The 27,818-nt window shown below is 40.0% G+C and overlaps 1 protein-coding gene across 1 annotated transcript in view; it reads right to left on the minus strand.

Moving 5' to 3' along the window:
• Positions 1-27,818, minus strand: part of tmem244 (transmembrane protein 244) — a 63,561-nt gene that overhangs the window by 25,770 nt on the left and 9,973 nt on the right. The window lies entirely within an intron of this gene.

A 27,818-nucleotide genomic window follows, 5' to 3' on the forward strand; every position in this document is an offset into this window, starting at 1 on the left:
GGAACAACACACACACACACACACACACAGAAACAAACATGCACACATGCAAGGACCAACGATTTTACTTACATGAAAGCATGGATACATATTCCTCCTCAAATGCAAATAGACACACAAAAGCATAAATATGCACACACACACACACACGTTTGTTTCACGTCCCCGTGGTAACCTGTACCCTAAAACCAAGTCTTAACCCTCAAAAAGCAGTCTCTACCTGTGGAGACCTCAATTGTTGTGCATTCAGGTTAAAGTCCCCACCAAAATAAAAGAACACGAAACACACACACAAACAAAGTTACGATGCAATTCAAAAGCAGAAGTCTGATGATGCTGTCTCATCCTCTGTGTTACCGAGGGCACAGATGATAATCCTAACCCTTTCTGAAGGCAAGAAACATATTTAGGCAGCAGAGATGGATGATGTCGCATCCAATTAACATTAAGCAAGTAAACAAAAGAAATCCTTGTCCTGTTGAGACTTTCCTTCACTATCTTTTTTTTCTATTTTAATGTGAATATGAAATTAAAGGCTGAAGTGTGACCATATAGACCTTACATGTTTGATCGAAAACAAGACTTGTTTCCCTGAAAGTAGCATTGAAGTCAAATTAGCAAGAGCACAAAGGCAATTGGGATACAGAACTTCCTGTAACTACATTTTGGTTGCTAAGTGCATTTCCCATTTAGACAGATGGCTAAAGCAACTGAATTAAATGTTCCAACTGTTTTACTCTGTGCACCAAAATAAATCCAGAGACTCTAAATGCAAGTTCCTTCTCTCTGTAATCCTTGATGCCTTGACAGGCGGTTTATCCAAATCTCAATTTCCTCTTTCTGAGGACATTGTGACCAAACAGAGCAGGGCATGTGCTCCATCACTGTGGATCATCTGGGTATTTGTTCAATCCCGAGCCGATGTGTTACGGAGAGACAGCTCGCTCGTTCTCACCTCCTCGGCTGTGTCACGCATATCAGCTAGCTGAGGGACTGTGAGTCTGTTTAGGAGAGACTCACAGTCTTGCTCTAAATTTACATGATGTGCATGAGGCTACAGATATGTCTTAACATATTCTATTGATGGACTGTAACATCTATTAAAGGATAAGGCTGGCACTAAGATATATTTTTCCTATTGTTAATATGATATAATCAAAACCAACAATGAATTTATGGAACACCAAAGTCATAATTCATTGTCTGGGGATATTGTAAAAAAAAGAAAAAAGAAAAAAAGCCAATCCATCAAGCAGATGTTGAGATAGTTCAGCCTGGACTAAATCAGACTGACCGACCAAATGACTGGATAAGTGAAAACCTTGACCTGCTGGTGGTGCTAGAGGGCATGTAAGGGAATCACCAAAGTCAGTAAGATTCATCCTCTGGGCATCATGAATATCTGTACAAAATCCATCCAATAGTTATTGATCTATTTCAGTCTGGATCAAAGTGGTGGCCCAACCAACCAATCAACAGACCAACAGACTGACATTGCCATCCCTAGAGCTACGCCGCTAGTTTGGCTAAAAGTGAAACTTTATATTTGTGTCCAGTTTTTAAAGATTTATGTCTTCAGTAGGAATGAATGCGCTTGTAGCTGAATGCCAAAGACAGGGTATGGAGGTCGGAAAGTATAGAGAGATAGACTAACACATTGTTGGTTTTGTTTTTTTCATGGGATTTGTTGGCAATATGACAAATATAGAATAACAGCAGCCTTACCTTTTAACTTGCAAAAGGCCATTTGTTATTCAACCTTTACTCATGTCATGAGAGCTCTTGTTATTCTAGACACCTGCTTTCGAGTGTCTTTCTCCAAGAAAACATGCACAGAGTGACTCTTTTCATATTTCCCAGAGCAGCAGCAGCAGTTGGCAATAACCAGAATAAGAACTGGGTAGTACACTGAGCAGTGAAAGCCACACCAATGTGGCTGGCACATGTGCAGAAAAGTGCATACACACAGGCACACAGATGAAAATGACCATCACTAAATCCACCTGCTGCAGATCACATATTTATATCCACATCAATAGAAAAGAATGACTTTTAAGACCTGAGGCACAGGTGAGCTCTCCCTGGTTAGAGGAGACAGACTGAGGAGTGATTTTTCATACATTCATTAATTTCTTTCTTCTCTCACGGTAATAACAAGAGTTCATTTTGTTTGTTTGTGTTTTTTTCTAAGCTTTTGTGCATGTGTGTTTGGAGATTGTGAAAAACAGGGACGACAACATTGTGTGTGCGTGTGTGTGTATATTATGCCCTTGTGTTTTTGCCAGTAACAACAGCAGAGATGTGGGCAGTTTACTGACATAATCAGCTAATAAACAGACTAATTACTGTGACACATCTGGAGGGTAAACTGAACGGTTTGCAGATTAGCCGAGGAGAATGGCTGACAGGAGGGCGAACTGCATTAGCACAGCTGCCACGGATAATAACAACGCATCGTGGTTTGAGATGAGCAGTGCTGAATTAGTAATGGAAGTGAGTCATCCAGTCAGTAACATATTGGTTTCTAGAGCGGTGAATGCTCTATTATGTATTTTTTTCTGATAAGGAAAAGAACATTAAATGTTTATTTTAACAAACTGGATTTCTTATTACCTTACAGCATATTGTACTGCAAGTTGTACAGTACTGATTGAAATAGTAGATTAGTCTAAATCACTTTCAGACTCAGCTCATATCAACAGATATTGAGGAGGAAGTGCCTTTATGTGTTTCCATAATCACTGCTAGAGGGGAATCTGTAGCATCAAAGGTCATTTCCTTTCCAAACATGGCTACAGGTTCAGCTGACTGAAGGTGCCCTCAGTTACTGCCATGTTGTCATTATGTCATGTTGACCCCTCTCCCAGTCTTTCCACATCCCTTTGCACTGACTTCTGTGTAATTAAGCAAAAAACTGAGTCTCCCTGCAGTGTGTGTCACTGAAAGAGCCTTGTGCCGATAGTTCCAGTGTGCGAGTGTGTTTGTGCACTTGCCATGAGGCAGCAGTGGGGGTGCCAGCCTCGTTGCCATAGCAGCCTGAGATGTGCTCTGGACCTCTGCCTGAGGAGTAAACGCACTCACACACGTACACACACACAAACTGAGCTTTTAAAAACAAAATAACTCCCTAACAGCAAGACATTAAATGAAGCCAAAAAACCCCAAATCTAAACAGTAAAATAGAGCTGTAATCCTGGGGTTAATCCAATTGGCTGCTGCTCTGTCCAACAGTGATAATGAACAGATCAGGTAAGGTCAGCACAATTTATCTGATGCACTTGACCTAGATTTGTCCAGTCTCTGCTGGCGGGGAGTAAAAACGTTGTAGCGTACTGTATGAATATATTAAAGAAATGCATTCTGTTCTAAATATAGGCAAAGGGGAGGCCTCTCTCTTCCATACCTGCTCCACCGCTGCCATCAGTTTCAAGAGGAACTGTTCTGAAAAAGCTACAGCAGTAAAGAATGATACAGTGCAGGCTGTAGTAATAATGTAAGACGTAATGTAGGCCTGGAGACTCCTTCCACTGGCATTGTGGTGATGTGATGGTGGAAGCAGAAGTGCAGAGGAGATCAACATGTACTCAGTGATAACAGCAATATGCAAATAAGCCTGTTGTATTAATCACAGCTTTCAAGTTCTAAAAGTGGCTTTGACCTTTTCAGCATCATCTTCAAGGCTTTTAGTGTTATAATGTATGATCTTAGGACCCAAAAGCAGCACACAGAGCAGGATTTGACAGTTTACAACACAGGGAGTTTTACAAAGTTCAAAGCAAAACCAGAAGTCCAGATCTGAGAGTCCTGGTGAGTGAAGTCCTTTCTGCGAGGATCCAAGCGTGGTGACTAGCAGGTGGGTTCCCCGGTAGGTAACTAGGTTCCTGGGAGAGCAGAGCAGGCAGAGTTGGTAGTCTCAACGTGGTCGGCATGAAGTGAGGAACAGGAGGCTGAAGACTGAATGGGAACCGGAGAGTAGAGCTGGCTGAGATCACCGGCGAAAAACAATCACTGTGAACAAACAAGTGCGACGAGAAGACTGGAGAGGTGAGCCGGGTAGATATACTGTGCGTCTTGTAGATGAGCAGCAGGTGTGCCGGTGATCACAGCAGCAGGAGGGAGACTGGAACGCCACGCCCACAACCACACACACACACACACACGTGCACACTCCCAAAGACAGGTAGACAGGGGACCGAAAAGAAACACAGGGAATGGGGAAAATACAACGGAGACACTAGGAACCAGTGAGAGAGATACTGCTGAACCCTGACATTTAGTGTCTAAACTTAGAAAAGGCTCATTACATTGTGTTTGTTTTATGTGCCATATTCTAGCAACTTTCCAAGAGAATTATGGGCTTTTTGGTGCAGGATTCCTGGTGACTCGATAAGTGCTTTTACATGTAAAATTACTAACAGGGAGAACAACGCGGCCTGTGTGCTCTACACAGTCCTATACTGTATTCTGTGCAGTAGTCTGCTAGTCTGAGAAAATTACTCAAATGTGATGTCATTTGGGATTTAGTTTGACACATTTTTAACAGAAAGCCTACGCTAAAAACTGGAGGTATGGAGTATAAAGAGTACTCCACCAAATTAGCATTGCACTCCTAAAACGTTATCGACCTCACAAAAAAAGCGACGAAATCGATCTAACTGATTTCACACATTCTTCTTCCTTGTTAAAACCTGGCGCCTACATTAGTCATAATTTGGGTGTGTTATGCTAGTAGCGGCTACCCCTACTAGCACCTACACTGTGTTTTCTTCACTGAATTTTATGGGAGATCTACTGGATTGCTTCATGGTACAAAACAGGAAAAAGGCGCCTGCTCTTGCTGTGCAAACAAGCCAAAACTTTTCAAGATGGCAGAGGCTGGAACAAGTGAAATGCCAGGAGAAAAAAACCACCACCAACTCGTTTGTTCTCTTCAGTAAAAAGCAAACATTGATCATTAAAGCGGATATCCCCTTTGCATCAGGACTTAAATATATGAAACAGTAACACTGGAGTGAGGTGGAGGCTACCTACTGTTTAATGGTCTTTTATGCCTGAGTATCAAATTAATTTGACAGTGATATAGGGATGTCTAAAAATGCTTTAATGGTGCTTAGTAGGAAACCCAAGGCCTCTGCAGCGATACTCATTAGACACACACACACACACACACACACACACACACACAGACACACAGCCAGCACCAGGTGAGTCACCAGTGGGCTTTGCATCTGCTCCATATTCCTTTCTAAATACAGTCTCTGTCTCTCTATTTCTCCACCCTTCAGTTTCTTTTCTCTCTCATGGTCTCTTCTTTCTTTCCTTCTTATTCTCCCCATGCTCAGTCACCACCTTCATCATCCCATCTCCTCTCTTCCTCTCTGCCTTTTAGTTCCTCTCTCCATGTCCTGCCTGCTCCCTTGCCCCGGTTTCTGTCTTCTCCCTCTACTGTACATCTCTGATCCCCTCCTTCTCCCCCACTAGTATCCTCCTGTCTCTCTGTACTCTCCCTCCTTTGTAAGAACATTACAGTAGACACAGATAGCTCTGACACGAACTGTGAGCTAAGAGGCCGACTGTGTTAATATTTCACACGCTCTTCAGTGAGTGCTACTCAGACATGCAGGTGGAGAGAGCTGCTAATGTGAGACACTTTATAAGTTTAAAATGTTCTGAGAGAAATAGATAAAACTGTCAGTGCAATACCATCTCAGTTATTTGTTGTTCATGTTAGTGTTTTCTCTTGTTTATCTGCCACTGCTACATCTCTGTTCAGGCAAATGATATCAATTTTATCTAATCAAATTAAAGACCCCATTTATACCTGCTATTTGTCAGTATTGCACTTCCAAAACTTTTAGAGGGAAATGATCAAAATCGATGCAGCAAAGGCCGAGATGTCCTGACTTTTAGTCTCTTGGATTGCTCAAGCTCCAAAAATGCTGGATCCTACATTTCCAATAATGCATCTCAACAGCATCTTTCCTTAGTCCCTCCATGCCTGGTAAATGTGCACGTCTTTCAAACTCCACGCCTCCAGTTTGTAACACGTAGTCTCCCAACCTAATCTGAGATAACCCTGATGACAAGGTTGGGTTTTTTTTCAGAATTTAGAAAGCCCCCCAGAGCCACAGGACACATTATACAGCTGTTTTCAGTGGCGTTCCCCTTTAATGCAAGGTGTGATCTGTTAAACACACAACATGTTTTTTGACAAGTCTGCAAGGTCTGCCTACCTAATTTTGCAAACTGAGATCTAATCACAACACGGGCATAATCGAGATGACAAAAAAGCTTATTTCTAGCAGGTGTAAATGCTAAGGCCCATGTAAAATGTTAATATCCAGATAACATACCAAAGATAAAGACACCAATAAACACATGGAGGCATTTAGTATGTTTTTTATAGCAGTATACAGTATATACAGTATCATTAACTACATGATGTGATATCATTATGTGGCCATTAACTGCATGGTATAATCATTTTAATCAGTTTCAAAATAGAATTAGCTTGGTGTTGACAGATATTCATCATGATATCACAACATTATCATTTCATTCCATTTTAAGATTGGTAGCAGAATTTTAATCAGTTCAATTAGAGATTTTATAGGATTCTTGTGCTAGACAGAAATGTTTAGGTACAATCAGGTGTGCTCTACAAATAATATTTATTTTATGAGGTCTCCTAGAAGTACTTTGTGTGGCCACGTTTCAGTTTCAATCAAGCATACATGAGTATAAATATTAAATGGATAAGGAGGGAAATAACAATACATTCAGTAGCATTAGATGTTCAAGTGTTTGCAGGCGATGGAAAGTGGAGGACAGGAGGAGCAGAGAGACAGACAGGGAGAAAGACAGACTCGTGGGAAATTAAGACATTCTGGAGGTTTGTGGATGGATGCATCCATGGGTAGAGAGTGAGCGAGTGTGGGTAGATTGACAGAGAGGTCACACAAGTTACACAACTAGCTGTGTGTGTGTGTTTTGTGCTTTGTGTGCGTGTTTGTGGTCTCCAACTGGGACTTATCTGACTCTTAAGAGTCAGCAAACTAAAAGCTTTTTCACAACACACACACCTTCATGTCTGCATTTCTTTATGACACACAGTGTACATAAGTACTGTACACTGTAGTGTGCAGCACACACACACACACGCAAACATACACTCACAGCTCATGTTATAGTCGCTGCAGGAAGATGGTTGGTCTCTATCCTCATTAATAAACTACAGTGAATGCATGAATGAGCTAATCTGTGTGTGTGTGTGTGTGTGTGTGTGTGTGTGTGTGTGTGTGTGTGTGTGTGTGTGTGTGTGCGCACACATACACATTCATACATGTGCATATGAACTTGTATGTGTATGCCTATGTGTGTGTGTGCAACTGAGCAAATTTACTGTATCTCTATTAAGAACAAGTACAACTCTGTGTGTGCATGTCCCTCTGCGTGTGTGTGTGTGTGTGCGTGTGTTAAAAGTTTAAACGCCCCCCTCCTGTCTCTGCAGGCATCATCTGCCTACTCAACCAATCAAGAGGAAGCATCCCACATCTCTCTTAACGAACCAATTAAATTAGTGCTGCTGAAAGGAACGACCTCAGGGCACTAACGCTCCCCCTCCTCTTTCTGCTTTTCTCTAGCCTTCTCTCTCTCTTTAATTGCTATTCCCCCTCTCTCTAGCATCTTCCCATCTGTGGCTCTCTAGCTGTTTGTCTTTCCTTCCTTTCGTCTTGTCTCTGTCCTTCATTCTTTGTTTCTCTCCTTTTCTCTCAAGTTATTCTGCCCTTGTGTCCCTCATCCATTCTTACTTTGACCAGTTTAATTAGGCTCATCAGTCATCTATCTCGTTAAAGAGATATATTATAGATTGGAAATATGAGATGCAAACACACACACACACACAGATTTTACAAAGTGCTCTTTTATGTGATCAAAATAAAAGGACCAGTTGGTCACAAAGTGGTAGTTACAGATGTAAAGCTGCTCTGATCAATATTCTAAAATGAATGATGGATCAAATGATTATGTCTAATGTGAAAGAAGTTGTTTGTTGTGACGAACCCACACATAATTATCGCCAAACGCTATAGTTCCCCTCTGCTCTACAGAGCTTTTCAACATCTTGCAGCTCATTGTTTTGGATGTCAGGAAACTTTACCGTTTGGGGTCACTGCTTTCATTAGCAGCGTATCTGGCAGCAGTTTTCAGCAAAAAAGCTCTAAAAACCCAGTGTACGTTACCTGCCCAGCAACATACAGCAGACAAAGTTAGCAGCTAGCTGGTGAACATCGTGGAGCGTTTAGCTGTTAAAAAGACAGCTATTTCCCTCAGGAGTTTCTGGAAACCAAAAGAGAACTAAAAGCAGACTGAATATGACTTAGATATGTCAGCTGGACAGACTCCATGAGTAAATGCACATCTAATCTACATCATCAGGACCTGGGACATGCACAGATTGACCCCAAAGGGGGCTTGTGCACCTGTCCTTTTGACTTGACAAGTGCCCTCTTGACTGGAGTTAATTGTATTAGGCTACTATTGTTATTTTTCAATGAATATAATGAGGGAAAGGTACACTAGTATCAACAAAACTCAAAACTAGGGTCCTTGCTCCTTGCAACTTTTATTTGTCATTAAACGAGCTTTGGGACATTTTTGCCGGGTTGGGATTTTTGTGGTCTAAACTGAACTTGCCAGTGCCGGGTGAAGTGGCTCAGCTGGGTGTGTTTGTCATGCATATCAGTGGCTCTGTGCAATTTTGGTACCATTCTGGTGTTAAATATCGCTTTTGCCAAAAGCCGGTCTTAGGGAAAGCGATGTGCGCTGTGTTATTTTCTTGCCATTATTTGACGGTTGCACCCAGGCACACACCTCTTCAAAATCACATGAATGCCTTCTTTAATGTTTTGCGTGCTTATTTCACACAGATACTGTATTCTTCAGACAGTAGAAACGTCAAAAATATTCCATCGAAAATATCAAAAATAATATGTGAATTTGAGTCTGTACTGGGTTAGATTAAGGGCTTACCTATATCTGTCATCCACAGCTGCCTGTAGGATGTATGACAGCCTTCTCTTATGGTTAATTACATTTCTACAGCCATCTGAAGGCAGCAGGACTGGTATGTCATTCTATCTTGTTTGAGGAAGTGGTGCGCATTTTCAAAGCAATGTGCAATTATGTACGCGTTATCCAGAGTGGATACTTAAATTCAATCATATGCCACCAGCACCAGGTTCTTGTAGTTGTACACAGACTTCTTTGATTTTGTACACACCAAACTGGTCAGCTGTAACTTGAAGTTTAAACATCATCAGACGTCACTCTGCATCTTCATCCAAAAACGTCCTCTCCTTTCTAACAGGTCTCCTAAAAGTAGCTCTTGAAGCATGATGCTTTTATTTCCAACAGAGAAAGGCCTGTGGCTGTGATAAATACGGTGTGGTAGAGCAGATACATGGCTGTCATTGTTTTGGTTAAATGTGATTGTAGCGGACCGGAAACAAGCGTGCATTTCTCTCTGGAAATGTGAATAATAGGTTAGTCTACTGAAGTCAGAATAATGAGGAGTTAACAGTTTAAACCATCATGTAGCTAAACAGCTTAAAAGATTATTGCTTTACTCACATTTTTTATTGTTGCTTCATTACAAGCATTTACATTTAGTTTTGACTAATTAAATGCAATTTAATTAATAATATTTTCATTCAGTTATTTATTTAATATAATTAAAATTGTTTAAGGAAAATAAATTACCAACAAAATGATGGAAACAAGGTTTACTATGCTACAAAGTTTGCTGCAACTTCACTGTTATTGTATGAATGATGGGTATGGATAATATGGATAATATAATCTCGTTGCTGGTATTTTGGTCCAGGTCTAGGCTTTTCATTTGTATTTGAGAGACCTAATGATAAACATGTCCATAATTCATTTTGATTATCTGCTGATTGTAGTGCAATGCACAGAAAGGAAAGGTTTAAGAAAAAGAAAGAGAGGGAGAGGAGGGATATTGATATTGGTATTGGCATATATGTAAAAAATAATCTGCAGTACAGAAAATGTGTTTAAAGTAGTTTAAAATTACATTGTCCAGTCGAAAGTGCTCTGACCCCATTGTTTACAACATTGATGTAGAGTGATGTGAGGTGGGAAAGCACAGCAAAACTAAGTACCTTTGTACTCAGAAATACAGCTCAGAAATTTAATATATCTACCACCATATCTCAAATAGTTAAATTGTTCTCCCCTAAAATCAGTATAGTATAAGCCTCAAAAAAAAAGAAAAAATATATAATATGTACATACTGGGAATCTGTTTGGATGTCATTAAATTGCATCCTTCCTAATTTTCCTTTCTGGAAGAAACCATTGATCTAATGTGACTGAACTGGTCTAAACAACTGAACAAAGAATCAATTTTGTGAAAACAAATTTGTGGTTTCTTCAAGGAATAAAGTGTTTGAACACAGCATGTTATGAAGTGTGTCATTATGAATAGAGAATTTGTGGGTGCTCACCTGCACAAGGTGGTGGATATCTATCTTTCTAACCACATTTTTTAAATTGTATTTCAACCTCTGCTTGTGTATGTACTGCACATGAAGTACATTAGGTGGCTATTACAGTATCTTCTATTCCTGTGTGCACTGACGTAAAGGCGAGCTGCTGTTACAAAAGAGTTTCCCCTCAGGGATCAATAAAGTATTTCTGATTCTGATGACTGGGTACACCCCGCTGTTGGTCAAGAAGTTCTTTTACTTTTCAACTAAGTTAAAAAAAAGGTAAGATGAATTCCTCAACTTTGAGTGTGGTTTCATGTATGATATATATAGATGAAATTAAATGAAAAACGCTGCCAGAGCAGCTTCAAGGCTTCCTGGCACAGATTGTTCAAGTCTCTAAAACCCTGCTTGAGGGATGAAACACCATTCTTCCAAGAGACAGTCCCTGATAATGGTGGTGGAGAGAGCCGTCTACCCCTTAGGTGTTCAGTTGGGTTCAGATCTGGTGACTATGATGGTCATAAATTAATTTCCTTTTTATGCTCATTCAGTCACCCCTCGTGCCTTGTATCTACATTCTGGTTTCTCCTTCAATATGTCACCTGTAAGGTTTACAGAATTGTTGGAGACATATTGGTTCAAGCATCTGAGAGACATTCAATCTGGAATTATCACTGACCACAATGCCTGGTGTTCACCTACAACCGTGCAAAGAGCCAAAAAACAGCCAGTCAGCTTCCACCATAAGGGCAAAAATGCTTTCGTAATGAGGGAGATCAGAGAAGAAGGGCAAGATTTATTCCGCCCAACAGGTGGGGAACAAGTCTGCAAACAACATCTCTCAGTGACATTGAACAGATCATCTCTTCGCATATTGAAGCAGATGGACAGCAGTAGAAGACCAAGCTTGACAACTAAGAATAAGATAATGAGACAAAAACAAAGAATCAGATGACTGAAGGTCCACACTGACTGACGAATCCTAACATGCTGATAGTGGGTTGAGAAATTGGCATAAATAACATGTACTGACACACACTAGGCCTGGCAATATCATTTGAACACCACAGCGTACCTAAAGATTGTTGCTGACCAGGCAAAGGAACATGACAGCAACTCCTCCAGTGTCTTCAGCAGTTAGATGTCAACAGAACAGAGCACATTAGGATAGGAACATGGACATGATCTTTGAAACATGAGCCACCAAAATCTGCAGAAACTGAACCATGATTTCAAGTCAGTCAATGACTGAGGACAGGGAGGATATTATGCTTGGTTTATGTATATTTGAAAGCTTTTGTTAAGTATCTCAGCTCATGATGACAAACAATTATGACAAACTATGTTTAGCAAATTACCAAACAATTTGCCAGTAAATTAGTTTCCATTCTACATGCAAAAAACATCTGTAGTGTTTCTTGTGGAAGAAACTACACAACATCTGATTTTGTCACTAGGAATCCAGATCAAATGTTGTGCTCCAGATCAGAGAGGAGCCATTATATATATTTAATGAGGACTAGTCTAAAAGCTTCATGGGGGACTCCTAGAGGCTGTGCTGCTCCTTATTCCCAACTGGACTTTTAAACCAACATAGCAAGCGAACGACCAACGATGACTCAGGCATATCATTACTCTATCATACACAAATCACAGCTGTTTAGAAAGGAGGACATGCGAAAGCAATGGCACTTTGCAATGCTGTTCAAGAAGCTAAAAGAAAATAAGGAAAAGGTTTTTAAATATTATACGGTTTGTCACCCTGTTCTTGACCACATTTAGAATTTGAGAGGCAAGCGAGCTCCATGGAATAGTTCTTTTCTTTCAAAAATCAGAGGGAGTTCAATATAACTTCATCAGAGTGTGACGATAATGCATGGAAATAAAAATATTGAATATGTGATATGATTTAGCATGGATGTAGAGCTGAAGCCAAGTTTGTCTTTGAGCTGACAGAAAAAGGCAGGGAGAGTTAGAGGACGAGACTGGATTGAATTAGTCTCAATTAGTTAAACAGTGAGAGAGCGAGAGACATCAGTAATGTCTCCAGCTGTCTGCAATAATTGGTTCACTTGGGACAATGACTGTTCACCCAATGGTATGCACACACATACACACACACACACACACACACATTACAATAACCACAAGTGCCTCTAAATGTTAACAGAGATGTCCTTAGGTGGAAAGCTACAGTTAGATTTCTGCAACATGCCTCTCGCATCCACATCCACACACAGAGTATATCCATCCCATGTTTGCTCAATAGTCATTCAGCAGCATTAGTTACCACAGCTACAACATTATGTACAAGGAAAAATAACAACGGCTCATTCCAAGTGTTTACAATGGGATGCAATCATGATAATTTGCACTTTGATCTACATCAGAGAGGTGCAGCAAAGTGGGAACAGATGTGGAACAGAAAACCCAATACAAAACATATGGGGAACATGGACATACATATACACACAAACATACAGTGCATACAGTTATATAAGCTATATAACAGACTACATTTCTAATTTCTTTTGAAAAGAACAGACATAAGGTTACACCAGAGAGGCATTTATTATAAAACACTGCTGAGAAATAACCTTCTTTTGTGATTCCTCTCCTGTTCTAAACACGATGATCTCTGAAAACACAAGACATTCTCCATATATAAAATTAGGAAGTGGATCCATGGATTTCTTGTATTTGCTACACATCTAACCATAAAAGATGACCGAAGCTTTAGAGAGAATTAAGTATGCATTGCTTTCCTGTTTTCTTTCAGCAGTTGGTAACCCTTTCACAAAAATGATCTAATGTGGATTTCCAATGGCAAAAAAGATATTAAAAGCTATAAGCTACAGCTATAATCAATATTTTTATATTAACAATGGATGACATGACTTTGTGTATGTGAAAAGGGTCGCTTGTAATGAAGAACCCACAGAGAATTATCACCCATCTGCAGTTCCCTTCAGCTGCATAGCTTTTCAGCGTGTTTGAGCTCATTGTTTTGGTTTTACGGCCCGCAACACCTACTGTTTTGGTTCACTCTGAATGCTCTTAGTGCTGTTTCCAACCACAGCAGGCAGCTGTCTTCAGCGAAAAGCTCTAAAAACCCACTGTACGCCACCTGTCCAGCACACGCTAACTGTAATCCTGTCCTTTCTTCCCTTTCTCCCTCTGCATGCTCTCTCTGTCTACATCCCTTTCCATACACTCAACTTTCACACACACACACACACACACACACACACAAGCAAACACACCATTAAATTTCCACTGGTAAAATAATGTATATTTGATCTGAAGTAACAGAGTTATGAATTATACACAGAGCAGCCTACACAGAACCTAAAAGCTGTGTGTGTGTGAGGGAGAAAAAAGGGAACAGAGAAAGAAACTGACATATACACAGCAGGCTAAAGTCTTTGATTCTGACAACTGATGGACAGAGTTTGTGCCCTGTTGGCTCAGCTGGTTCAGGTGAACAGCATACTGTAGAAGCAAAATGTCCAGGTTCAAATCCCAGCATGTCATCCATCCCTCTGACTCCAAGCTCACACTAGCGTCACTGTGAACTATCCAATAAAGGAATTAAAACTTAATTTACTGTAAATGAAAACTGATGTTTATAGACATGAAGAGTAGAAATCAATGAGTATGCTGTGTTGGTACTGTTCCACTCATAGACTGTATAAAAGGTTCCACTGAGGCTTTGGAATACTGTTTATTAATGGAAAACATATATACCAGTTATTTATTTGCCAATTACAAAATTCAAAAGAGTTATATTGCAAATTAAAAAATAAATAACGATTCAAATAAGCTTTCCTCATTTAAAGAAAAGCCAGGCTGATAATCCTCCCATTAGCTGACTGTTGCTTCCTTCCCTGCCTCTGCTGCCCCTTCAGTGAAAAGCAATAACAAGAAATTGAGTGAACAAGCTCCATGATAATGATCAACAACCCTGACAAAGCTTGAATTGTGCATAAGGCACCCATAAGCAAAATGTTCCTCAATCTAATGCGAGACAAGTGAAAGCTCTTTGTACATACAGAATAAGGTTTCTGCAGGACAATGATATTATTAGGCATCATGATGAAACAGGGGTTCAGGAACAAGTTTAGGCAATAAAGACAGAAGGATAAAAAAGATAAGAAGGTAATATTTCCTTCGGTAAGGGAGTGTGGAAACGGGGCAAAACAAATGAAGACAACAGCAGACAAATAACCCACAGGTAGTAATTTACTGTATCTAACAGTAATATGCTAGTAGCTATACTGTTGTAGTAGTCAGTAGTTGCAGCAGTAGCCCAGCACAAGGTTATGTCTGTATTTTTTCAGATCAAACTAGGGAAATCCCATTTCATAACTTAAACAAGCACCCAGAAGGACAGGTGTTACTAATGACGTTAACGATGTCCAGGTTCCTGTTGTGACAACACGCTTTTTTCACAGCAGACATTTTGACTTGTGATAGGAAAAGCATGGGTGTTTCTAATAACATTAACAATGGCTCTGTTCTATTCAAGTGTCCCAGTAAGCTATGACCATAGACTGTATATTATAGATGGACGACGCGTCTCCACTTCCTCCCACTGATGGCACTGCCATCTTGCGCTGGTGACGTCATTTGGAGTCTGTGCAGTTAAATCAAGGTCCCGCCAATACACCGCGAGCCGACCTCAGCTGTCAATCATGATGTTTTGACGCCCCCTCGGCGTTGTATACAGACACCCTTTAGCGTTTGTATGAGACGCCTTGGTTAGGTAGTAGGAAGTCACGTAAGATGACTCAAAACTTTAAGTAACTCAACTTTTGGTGTCACACCTGACACAAATCCCGGTCTCCTGGGTGAAAGTACTGTGTTGTTTGACCCATCCATCCATCCACCCCAGCCCGTTCTCATTCCCAGGGTGTCAAATACCGACGTTTTTTCCCCACCCTCGGCGTTGTATACAGACCCACAAGGTACCCTTTAGTGTCTGTAGGAGACGCAGAGCTGCCAGAAAGCTTAAAGGAAGTCAGGTGACACAGTATAACAAGCAACATAAAGAGCGAGAAAGTTAACTCAACGTTAACTTCCTACTACCTAACCAAGTAGTTTCTGAAGATGTCACATACAAACGCTAAAGGGAATGAGGAACGGGTTGGCCATTGATTACACACAGAGGTGTATAGGCTCAGGAAAACAGTACAAAAGCTACAAGCCCAAGATACAAGAGAAGCGTCCAATAATTACAAAACTGTTTTTTTTTTTTTGGTTGCAGTGTATGTTTATTTGTTATTAGCTTTCTATTCATCGTTTTAAAATTTTTCCCTTAAATCTCAATGGTGCAAGAGATGTTAAAAAAGAATGATGCACTATGAGAAGATAAAACCAAATGTGTGTGCTTTTGCTCAAGAGACTTGTAGTGTTGATAATGAAGTTGAGTGGCAGAGGAAATGGGAAGGTAATGTTATTTTGAGTCATAACAATCACAATTAGTGGAGGAGTTGCAATTTTATTCTCTAAGAACTTTTCACCAACGTATTACTAGTTTGAAGAGGTCAATAAAGGACACATGCTTAAGGTTACTGCAAAATATGAGTGATCAACTATAGTTTTTGTAAATATTCCTGCTCCAAATAGGAACGCTCACTATCTCTTGAAGAATTATAGGTGGCCCTCTCATGTATAGGGAATGCAAAAGCTCCTGGCATTAATGGTCTCCCCGTGGATTTTTATAAAGCTTTTTGGTCCTCATTGGGGGAGGATGTACTTATTGTTCTTAATGACATTGTGAAAAGAGGAAGCTTACCACTGAGCTGCAGGAGAGCTGCAGGAGACACGTACTCGCCTTGCTGCCCAATAAGGGACTCTGAACAAATAAAAAAGTATGGACCAAATCGTACATTTTGGTCAAACTTACTGTATTCCTGTCAGATCTATGAGGGATAATTTATCCATGATTTTTGATTATTTGGAAGTCTCTAGTTCACTGGGTCTTAAACTTGGTCTTATTTCTCTGGACCATGAAAGGCTTTTTACCACGTGGGACATCAGTACCTCTCCAATGTTTTTGGTGCTTTTGGTTTCCCCTCTGGTTTTCTAGCCATGATCAAAGTCCTCTATAGGGATACTGAAAGCATTCTGAAAGTCTATAGTGGCTTAAGTGCTTAAGCGGGGAATTAGGCAAGGATGTGCATTGTCTGGCAAGCTTTATTCTCTAGCTGTTGAACCTAAGTTGTGTAAAATCAGAAGGGAGTTAAGAGGCATTAGGCTAGCAGCAAAATGTGTCCCCATGCATCTCTCTGCCTATGCCAATGACATTATTGTAGCTGTTAGTGGAGCTACAATATGTTGTCAGCATGTTAGTATGCTAACATTTGCTAATTAGCACTAAACTCAAAGTACAGCTGAGGCTGATGGGAAGTATATAATCATAAACAAAACAAAGTATTTGTGAAATTAAAATTTTGACCTGATGAGGGCACTAGATGAAAAGTCAGAGAATCGCCAAAGTAATAACAATCCACCTGAGGACACCATAAATGTGTGTACCAAATTTTATGACAATCCATCCAATAATCAACATTTTACTTAAAAGTGCAAATATCGTCTTTTTTTTTTCCCTTTGCATTTCTTCCTTCATCTTTCCTCTGCAGTCCCCACCATCTCCATCACATCTGCCTCTGCACCTTGTTCCCTGTACATTTTGTTAGTTTTTTCAACATATTCACCTTCAAAGAATTTCTTTCTTCTCTTCTTTGCTTCTCTCCTTTTCACTTTATCTCCATCCCACTGGGTCTGCTCCTCTCATCTCTTTCCTTCCTAAAAATTCTCTATCACTCCTATGTAAGTCCTCTCCCAAATTACTAATAAATGAAACAGAGGATTAGAGACACTGTGATCTACTCTTTAATCCTCAGTTTATTCTTAAAGGGACCACACAGGCCTCAACAGAAGGTATTCCATCCATTACGGGGATACCTTCATATATTTTCATTCACTTTTCATCAAAGAGAAACTAAATGCAAGCAAACCATTTTCCAAAAATAAAAGGACAACTGTAAATTTCTCAGTGTGTGTGTGTGTGTGAGATGGCTTAAACTCAAAGTCATTCTTTCACTGGATACCTTCATCATTGGCCAGACACAAGCAACTGTTTGCTGTAAAACTACACAAAGCTTTTCATACACACTGCTCCAAATAGCAGCAAGAAATAACTTGGAAAACTGCCTGGTCTGTGATGATTTAAAGATACCAAAGGGATGAGAGAGGCAACAAATGTACTGTAACAGTCTAGAGGCAAGATGACGCACACACAAAAAGAACTCATGTGCACTTTCCACACAGAAACTTTTATTTATTAGACTAATGACATTTGTTCTACAATCGAATGATTGCTTCTACAAGCAAATGAGGTTAAACAGGCCCACACCAACATCTATTTATGGCTCGTGGATGTTGCAGTTTCACAGGCTTTACTTTTGATCAATAGAGATTTGTGCATCTGGCCTCAGCCTTCACTTGCTACTGTTTAGGAGGCAGCGTGTGTTTTGTTATTAAGCTTTTGGGTGTATGGATGGCAATGTCGGTCGGTTGGTCCACACTGAACTCTCAACAACTATTGGATGGATTGCTATGAAGTTTTGTACAGACATAAATGTCCCCCATGGGATAAATTGTAATGAGTTTTAACGTTTCATTTTGTGCCATCATGAGGTAAAAATTTTAATTTGTTTAATACTTTGGTTTATGACGAAACCATACCATACCTGCAAACCGAATGACATTATATGGGGAATCGTTGGGAATCTCATGATTTAGTGGGGATACTATTTTCAGACTCTTACTCCAAGTCAATGTGCCAAACCATTCACTTGTGTGTTTTGCTCACTTAACTGCACTATGAATTGCAGTTAACCTAACTGGTCTAGATGAAGGTCACTGAGAAAGGTGTGTGAGAGTAGCTATGCAGCTTCTTTTTTTTTTAAGTTAGATGCAATCGTTTAGTCTTCTGCCTGTACGAGAATAATGAAATGAAAATGTAATTCACTGACCAACATCACTGGCTAAAGGTCTTTTGTAAAACAGAAGTTGGTCTATGTGTTGTGGAGTAAGTGGGGAAAGAAGCAGAGCGCTCTGCTGTGCTGTTACTAACTTCACGTCTCCAGCAGTGGAAAACAGCCTCTCTGCTGCAATGAGAGTACCAGTGAAACCCATTGTTATCCACAACATTGTACAGGCGCAGGTCACTTGAAATGAAACACACTATGGACCAAATGATTGTCTTCGTAGTATTAGCTTGTTAGCATTGTCAGCATGCTAATCTTAGCATTTAGCTCAAAGCACCGCTGTACATAAATACATCCTCAAAGAGCTGCTGGTGTGGCTGTATACTGTATAGTATTGTTAAAATCCTGGCTGAAACTTGACATTACAGCTTCCATAAAAATCCATGCAGTAAGCGTAGCACTTGTCTGTGAATTTCAAAGTGTCATGCGGACTAGGGAGATGAAAGGACAAAAAAAAAAGAAGAGAGGATTCAGAATGTGGATAAGAGGGGGAAACTGAGACCAGGGAGAAATAATCCCATTTTCCATCTCTTCCTCACTCCCTTCTATCTATACTCTTTTTCAATGTAACCTCCCCAGCCTAGCCATCAAACCCTTCCTCTCTCTCCCATTTCTCCCCCTCTCTCTTAACACCCCCCTGTCCTCCCTTTTGTCTGAGGTTAAATGACCCCACTCAGTACAAGAGCATCATCCGGTGGAATAGATAACCTTTTAGTCCATCCTTTTAATCTCTCTCCCACACACACATCCTCTTTGTATGTATGTATGTATTTCTGTCTCCCGCCATCCCTCTCTCTTCTCCATCAGTCTCTCCAGTCCCTGCCGGCCTGTGTGTGGTTGTGCAGCAGATTTAAATTTCAAACTAATAGAAGAGACTTCAATTACAAGCCACCCTTTCACACCTCTGCTCTCTCTCTCTTTGAGACAAATTATTGTTCGTGAATATTACATTAAACTTGTAAGTAAAAGCTTTTTTCCTTCACCTCCTCTCCCTGCATTCTCCCTCTCCTCCTCAAAGAGATTGTAGCTCCTGGTCACGCAGGTGCGAGGTGCCTCAGCAAAGGGCTTGTGTCAGAAAAATATTTGAATTATTGCGATCCTTGTTGGAGCTCATCATCTGCTCGTCTCTGGGCAGCAGTACAAGACTGTGGTTGTTCTGCTGGACTGTTGGGTCAGCTCCCTGGTGTGATCAGTGTGCACAGTTCAACGCCCCCCTCTCCCCATTGGACACACACACTCATTCATGCACCACTCTGTTCTCCTGCAACTATTCCCCTCATGGTGACACAAAAGATTGCAATATAACTCCACCTTACTTTCAGAGAAAATGAAAATTGTGATGCAAAAATGATCATTCCCACTAATCGTGAATCATATCACAATCATAATAATATCTGTCAAAATAACCGCAATATGATATTTTTTTTTACCATATTGTGCAGCCCTAGTCTGAAGCCACACCAGTGGCTGTGTAAATATCTTTATACACCAGAAAACTAAATTGATGGATGGATGTAAAATGAACTGACAACTTCACACTCCTTAGATCTTTCCACTAGTGGGGCAAAAATGTCTGGCCTGAGGGTGGTGTGATAAAGAAAGCAACATTTATTTTCTGTACAGTGGGCATCTAAGGACAAATTGTCAGTTTGTCAGGCTCGGCATTGTCAGACTTGGCTCACCTTTCATCAGTCAAAACTCATTTTCTGAGCCTCAGCTGTATGCATTGAATTGAGTGCTGATGAGATGTAGCATTGTTGCGTTTTAACACAGGTGCGAAGATCGGGAATGGAGGGAAGTATACAGTCTCTTGAATGGAGGTGGCGGAGCACAGAGGAGAAGATCCACATGGGTTTGGAGACTGGAGAAACACTCACGGCTGAAGAGAGACACAAGGGACCCAGAGCTGGAGAGAAGAACTCACGGAGGCCTGGAGACACACGGAGACTGGAGCCGAAGAGAATGACTCGGAGGACAGGAGCACGTAGGAACCGGAGAAGAGATACTGGGTACTGGGGGTATGTGGTATAATCCGTACAGGTAGATAGAGTCCAAGGCGTTAACAAAGTCAGAGGAACTAGCGTTCTGTCCTGTGGCATTAACGAGACCAGACACTGACTGTAGTGAGGAGCTGGGTTATATAGGTGAGTGGAGTGGCTGATTACGTGCAGGTGTGCGATGGGTGACAGGTGCTGGGAATTAATACTCAGGTGAGGGAGTGCAGAGTGAAAGGGAGTGACTGGAGAGAACAAGACAGACTGTGACAGCTGGAGGGGCATGTCTATGCTTGATTGACAGCTGGCAGGCTGCCAGCGTGCCAGTGTTACAAGTCTTGAACAGACGATTTAAGTGACAGAAATTAAGAGAGCATACACCATTTTAAAGCCCTGCCATGCTATTACCATGACCTGATGAAGCATCTTGTTTTGCCAAAACATCAGGTTTTAATGAAATATACAGAACAATGATCAACAATAAAATTGGACAAAATAACAATATACATCATGATTCAGCTGTCATGATTTTTCTATATTGTTTATACCCAGGTAGATATCTATTTAATATCTCTTATGATAATATTGGATTTACAGGATTGTTGTAATCAATCAATCGATCAATGTGATGGATTATCCAGAAATAAACATTCCCATCTGGCAATTTAATCTATAAATGGTTCCTCAATGGACTTTTCAGAAATATACTGTCATGATATGTATCAATATTATGATTAAAAATGACATAAACCGTGATAGAAAATTGAATCCATATCGCTCACTCCTGATTAACAGATCTCTTCCTCTACAGAGTGAGTTGTGCCTCATCGTTAGTTACTAGTAGATATTAAAAATCACTGAAAATGGGCAGTTTAGTCAATAATTATATTATGTATACTGGGAGACATTTCTGGAGCAACATGAGTGATGACCTGTTACCAATTAAGAAAAGTCACACAGTGATTTATGTGATAAATGCCTTTATGTCCTGCATCATGTCATCAACAGGCTTTAAGACAAACAGTCATTTTTAATCAAATTTTTGTTTCTCATATCAGCCCGTGTTGATCCATTTAAGACACCGGCTCATCCATATCTCTGCTTAGGGCAATATTGTGTACTTCAAATTTTCACATTTCCAGCTGGAATATTATTACTGTTCATCTCCACCACGACTGTAATTAATCACAGGGATTACTGCAAGCAGATCTGTGTCTGGGAACTGGAGATTAAAGGATGAAACCTGCGTTATGAAATTTTTACCTTCATCTCTGCAGTGAGGGAGCGTGTGTGTGTGCAGTGTGTTTAAATGCCTCCACAGTTACAACTCATACACACACGCACACACACACAGCAGTGACTGGCTGATGAGGGCCCTTGCTGTGTGCATGTCTGTGTGTGTAAACATAATAAAGGACGCTACTGGCCACTCTTATGTAACAACTCTGTCAGCCCTGATGCTAAATCGTCGCCATAGCAACAGAATTAGCTACTGCAAGGCCCACCCCCCACCCCACCCCCGTCAGTCTCTCTCTGCCTTTTTCTCTCTCTATCTGCATTATTATTCTCTGTCCTCACCTTTGTTCCTCACCCTGTCCTCCTTCCCTCTTGGTTTAAATTCAATATAAATGGGCTTCGCTGAAATTAAATATGCAAGTACATTCTCTCCCTCTTTTCTTCCCCTCCAGTACTTTCCTGTTGTCCAACTGCTTTCTCTCTCCTCCCCCATGTCTCATACCCTCAGGTCTCTTTCATCACATCTCTCTCTCTCTCTCTCTCTCTCACATCCGCCCACCAGGTCTCTCTACCACTCATGTTCCCCGTCCTCTCTCACTGTCTGGTCCTCTCTTTCCCTGTTGCTTGTCTGTCTCCTCCCTGTCAATCCATCTCTCTTTGAACAACAGCGTAATTAACAGATTAATTATTTCTAACAGTTTTTGCCTCTTCTCAGCTCTCTCTTTCCCCCGTCCCTGTCAATCCCTCTCTCAATCTCCCTGACTGACAATGTGATACATTTAATTAACAGGACACAAAATGCCAAATATTTTTCTGCCAGTTTTCAATTCTGTCTTTCTTTACTTCCATCACTTTTTCCTCTCCCTCTGTCTCACACTTCCACCCACCATACTTTCTTGTTTTTTGTCTCGCTATTAGTCTCTCAGCAGCTCTAATTTCTCTGAACACACCTTCTCTTTCTTCTTTGCCATTACCAATAGATCAATCATGGACAGGTTAATATATAATAGATGATTTTCCTAATTTTCTTCCTTTTCCTATTTTGCATTCCTCTTTCCCTCACCCTCGGACCTGCCAATCTCATATCTCACTAACTGCAGGCTAATTACCATTCAATTTAATTTGTCATTATCTCACTGTCTTTTGTATCTCTCCTTCATGCCAACTTTAACTTCAAGCATCAGGACGTGGATGCCTGTCTGAGAGAAAGAGCAACTGAGCAGTAATGAACAGTATGTACTGATTTTCTGCTTTCTGTTACTCTCCTCTCACTGCTTGTCTTTGTCTGACCGCTTACTCTCCTCACTGTTCTTTTCCATTTTGCTCTTTTCAGTCCTGAAATTTGCTCTTCTCGCCTCTGCTCTTTCCTTTGTTATGCTCTACAGAAGTTAGGCAGAAATAGCTTGGACAAGAGCAAACTGAGAGAGAGCCACTGTATTTGCTATAATAGAGACCTTGAAAAAAACAACAATTTGTCATTATAGATTTAGTCATTCTGATCACTACACTTACATGTAAACAGGTGAAAATGTACTAAGAGCTGTTTGTAGCACTTAAAACTCTTGCTGTTGGCAGTTTAACACGTTTGGGATGAGAGAGACTTCCGATGAATGCCAGAATAAAAAAGAACAAAGAATAATGATGGAAAAAACTAAATTTTGACCATTTCTCACAAGTGAAAGAAGCAAGTCTGTGCCAATTTAATTTCTTACAGTAAAGAGGTATTTAGTACACTACGCAGTTGGGTACCAAACTCGGACCAAATTACGTCTGTACTACCGAGTACTGATTTATGTTAAATCAATCGGTGCCAAATTTCGGTACCTGAGAGACACAGACAACACTCGCTGTAATGTGAAATGTAAACCTGGCCAGGGCAACACGTCTAACCTGTGGAAACACCTGGTCAAACACAAAATATATCTAAAAGCTGAAGAGTGTACCGCGTTTGATAGCATGAAAGCCAAGTCCCCCGCAGCAGCCGTGTTAGCACGCCTGCAGTCAGCTCCGAAAAAAGTTGAACCCTCCATGGATGATGAAACTTTAAGTGATTACAACATGTCTAGTATAGAGAGAATATATCACCATCTCTAAGTACTGAAATAAATATACTTACTTTGATGTAATTTGATCGCTTGACAACAAGAAAACAACACTCAATAAAAGACATTTCATAGCTGCAATATCCTCAGTGTCTACACACTGTCTTCTATGTAGCCTCGGTAACATTATGATGCAGAAGCAATTCAAGGCTCTATAGATATACTGGAGCTGATGTTCAATTCCTCAAAAATGTAATCAAGGTTTGGAGGTAACACCGAGATACAAAATGGAGACAGCAAGAACTGTGATTGATCAGTGTGGGCACTTTGTATTTTCATCAAGAAATTTCTGATGCCAGAAGAGACTGTTGATAGACAACATGGAGCAATACGAGTGGACAAAAAGGATAATGGAAAAATCACAGTATAGGTAATTGCAATAGATATATATTGTGATGTAGTACATTGTCTGGAGAATCAACTGAGGAACTTTTTATGGATAAAATAACAAACAGGATTGTCTGTTTTTGGTTAAACCAGCACACTAAAAACCTGAGAAATCAAGGCACAAATTCATCAAATTGATGCAAGAGTCTTCAGTCCTGCTCATTGATTTGCAACATTGCTCACAATGACACAACCAGATAGACAGTATGGCAAAATCTCTGATTGGTTGACAAATTTATATTGCCACAGCATATATCATCATTTAATCTAACTCTATGGAGCAAGCTAAAGAAAGGCTCAGTAATCTGCTATATTTCCTGTGATGTAAGAGAAAATGAATACAAAATAATTATTTAGAATATATAATGTCACATTCTGCAGTGATAATACAACAGTCAACAGGTTAAATTCTGATCTATAAATCAGTTCCTACGCCGGAAGCTTCCACAGAGAGACCACCATAACACCCTGACGCAGAAGCATAAATCCACCTTAAACCTCTGAGGCATTTACTGACAGCAGCTATACTGTAGGTATTTGTAGTGTCCACCCAGCTCTCCTTTGTGTGTGCATCAATACCCATCAATATCTTTGTGAATGTACACTCAAGTAGAGTGTCTGTGATTGTAGGTAAATGTCACACATCTTACATAATGCTGTAAGCACCAAATCTCATTAACAAAGCCCCCGTAACCATGGCAATGAGCATTATTTGGCGACCCCTGATGTAACTTATGCTAAAAAGGCCAAGAGGTTGCTATGACAACTGGAAGGAAAACAAGACAGAGAGGGAGAAAGTTGGAGCTGGTTTCTTGAAGCCTGCAAACATTTACACACACACACACACACTCACAAAAACACCTCTAGGCACAAAAACAAAACAATAGGCAGATATTAATTTATGTAAAGAAAAAAAAAAGACAATTAACATGTTAGTTTTCTACTTCCATTCCCTTTCTATCATCATCATCTCTGCTCTAGGTCCATCCCTCAGCATGTATACTGTCACACACACAAACTGTAGTGACAGCTTGTTAGAGCAAATTCACATGAATGTTGATTAGGAATATCTGAACATTTTGTTCTGCTGTGAAAGAACATGTTCCATCCTGTCATTTCAGAAAGTGGAGGTTTAATTTCCTCTTTTGATTTCTGTGCCATCTGTATAGCACTCCATCTCTAACATCTTTATGGTTGATGTTTTCTACTGAGCAAAAATGCACTGCAATGTGTGACTTGACTTGTGCTCTCTGTAATGTCTGTGCTTCACCTGTTTTTTATTGCATGTATCATAGACCATCCAGGAGACTGTCTTTTCCCTTCGGCCTGTCTGTGCTTAAACATCTGACAGCCTCCTGCCAACCGTGTGTGCTAATTAGAAGATAAAGCGGTGAGAGGAGTGTCTCCCCTCATCTTTTAATAACGGACTGCCATAGAGCAAGGTATTATATTGTTATATCCAGACTGAAACAACTACCCAATGAAACCAACAACACTAACTTTAGCTGCTCAAGCATGAATTCAAATACATGTGAGGCATATGCACAACTAAAGAGAAAAATAATTCAAATTTGCTGCAGAGGAGGACATAAACCAGGCACAAGCCAAAACCCAGGAGAGGCTCCTCTTATAAAAACAGATGATATCAAGTTAAGAGACTAAGAGATGTAAATGAATTAGGATAAGTGAATTTAGAAAATGGATGGCTGGATGTAAATTAATTGATTCAGTCTCAAATAAAAATAATAGATACACGGATAAGAGAGAGGTCATTTGAGGTCAAACATTATTAGAGTCTAATTACAATTAGACACTTTCCCCTGTGTTTTACTGCATGTGTATACATACAGGTATATACAGAAGCATCCAATGTATTCAACTCAACAACTTTCAGAACTTCTTAGATAAATCCTTTGTTGCAAATCTTATCTTTGTACATTCAGTTTACAATTGGTGGGGTGACCTCATAGTCTCAAGCACTGAAAGTGTAGTTTTGCTCCTTTTTCTCCTTTTTCAAAATATAATATTATATGGATGGATGGATCAATAAAGGCCAGCACCAAATGATTAGTCATTACTGATTAATCTGCCAATAATTTTTTCAAAAGCAGTAAAAATGCCCAGTATTTTTTCCCCTATGCTAAAGGTGACATTTATAAATTGTTTGTTTTGTCCGACCAACAGTCCAGTCCTCAAAGATTTAATTCACAGCATCACAGAGAAAAGCAATTATTAATCAATCATCAAAATAGTTGCAAATTACTTTTTTGTTGATCGACTAATCAACTAATTGATTAATCAACTAATTGTTTCAGCTCAATAGTTGAATAGATAGACAAATGGATGGAAAGACAGGCAGTAAGACAGAGACTGCTAACCAAAATATCGCACTTCTGCCTTTTTCAAAAACAAACTGTTCTACTGTCTCATGATAAATAAATACTTGATTCTTAATAGGAATACTAAATGACTAGACTATTTATTGAAACAATAGCCAGAGGCATGGAAAAAATTACTAAAGCTACTAAACACAGAACTTATTTGCACTTTAAAGCTGAAATCCATAACTTTTCCTGCAACGTACTGCCGCCTTCTCCAAGTAAATAGTATTTACAGGTGGCTGGAGTCTGCAAAAGGAAAATGTAATATTTCTAAACAATCTGTGTGAAAAGCACATGCACATCTATCTTGTCCATGGGCTGAGTCCAAAAAACTGTGATTTCTATCTCCCAAAGGACTCGCAACACTGTTATCTGCTCCCTTTAAAATTTCCTTTATTACATTAGGACAAGTACAACATTTTGAGTCCAAATTGGCTTGTCATCAAGTACAGATAGTACAGAGAATAAGTCAAAGTGGGAATTCCTCTGTACTCTATGTAAAGCAAGTTTGGGTTAGAAATGTTGTACTTTTCAGAATGTAAGAAAGAACAAAAGAACAAGTCCTGTGGGAGATAAAATGTGACATTTCTCACACGATTAAACAGCATTCTAAACATATTTCTTAAACAGACAATTTGTTTAGTGCAATAATGTGCATTTGTGGTTTTGGAAGCTACATATCACTAACAAAAATCATTTTCAAACACACACACAAACATCTAACATAACCCAGGTCAGAAAGGCTTATGGATTGTCCCATCTTCTGATAGATATGTATTTGCAACAAGGAGGTTTCTCTTTACTTGGTACTATGAGAAAGAAGCAGAGAGAGTTGAGTTGGTTTCATCTCACTGTACAATCAATGAAACACAGGATCCGTTCCCACAGTACTGACGACACACACAGACAACCACACACCCACACGTCAGACCACAGAAACACACACACACATACAGACAACTACACTTATCAAAGTGGATGCTGCCTCATAATCATAACCAGGCAACCCTGATGCAGCAGCTTCCTGACTGCTTGTATTGATTCAACTTTGTTCCTGTTTTGTGCTTGTATACCTTTTCTGTAATTCTTACAAATATCCATGAGCGCTTTGGCAGCAACAGTACACATGAGAAAATGAGAGATAATG

Source organism: Siniperca chuatsi, linkage group LG16 (genome assembly GCF_020085105.1).
Source record: "Siniperca chuatsi isolate FFG_IHB_CAS linkage group LG16, ASM2008510v1, whole genome shotgun sequence".
NCBI classification, from domain to species: Eukaryota; Metazoa; Chordata; class Actinopteri; order Centrarchiformes; family Sinipercidae; genus Siniperca; species Siniperca chuatsi.